Consider the following 282-nt stretch of genomic DNA (forward strand, 5'->3'; position numbering starts at 1 on the left):
GAAGGGAAGGCTGAGAAGGGGAAGCTGCCTGGGGCCTCCCAGCCCAACTTCAGGGGCTGCTGCCCGGCACCGAGGCCGATGCAGGTGCCACCTGTGGGGGGGGAGGTCCCCCACGACAGGCCCTCAGCCTCTCGGACACCAGGCCTGAGCTCCGCCCACGCTCCATCCCACAGGGACAGCAGGAAGTCACTGCCCCCCCCCCACGGCCTCGGGGCTGCCCTCTGCCAGCAGCAGGGGCAGTGTCTGCCGGGCTCAGGGCTTCAGGCTGCACCAGCCCCAGGT

At 71.3% G+C, this 282-nt stretch overlaps 1 protein-coding gene across 1 annotated transcript in view; it reads right to left on the minus strand.

Annotated features, from left to right (window-relative positions):
• Window positions 1-282, minus strand: part of PIWIL1 (piwi-like RNA-mediated gene silencing 1) — a 14,548-nt gene that overhangs the window by 2,088 nt on the left and 12,178 nt on the right. The window lies entirely within an intron of this gene.

This window comes from Myotis brandtii, unplaced genomic scaffold (assembly GCF_000412655.1).
Source record: "Myotis brandtii unplaced genomic scaffold, ASM41265v1 scaffold97, whole genome shotgun sequence".
In the NCBI taxonomy this organism is placed as follows: Eukaryota; Metazoa; Chordata; class Mammalia; order Chiroptera; family Vespertilionidae; genus Myotis; species Myotis brandtii.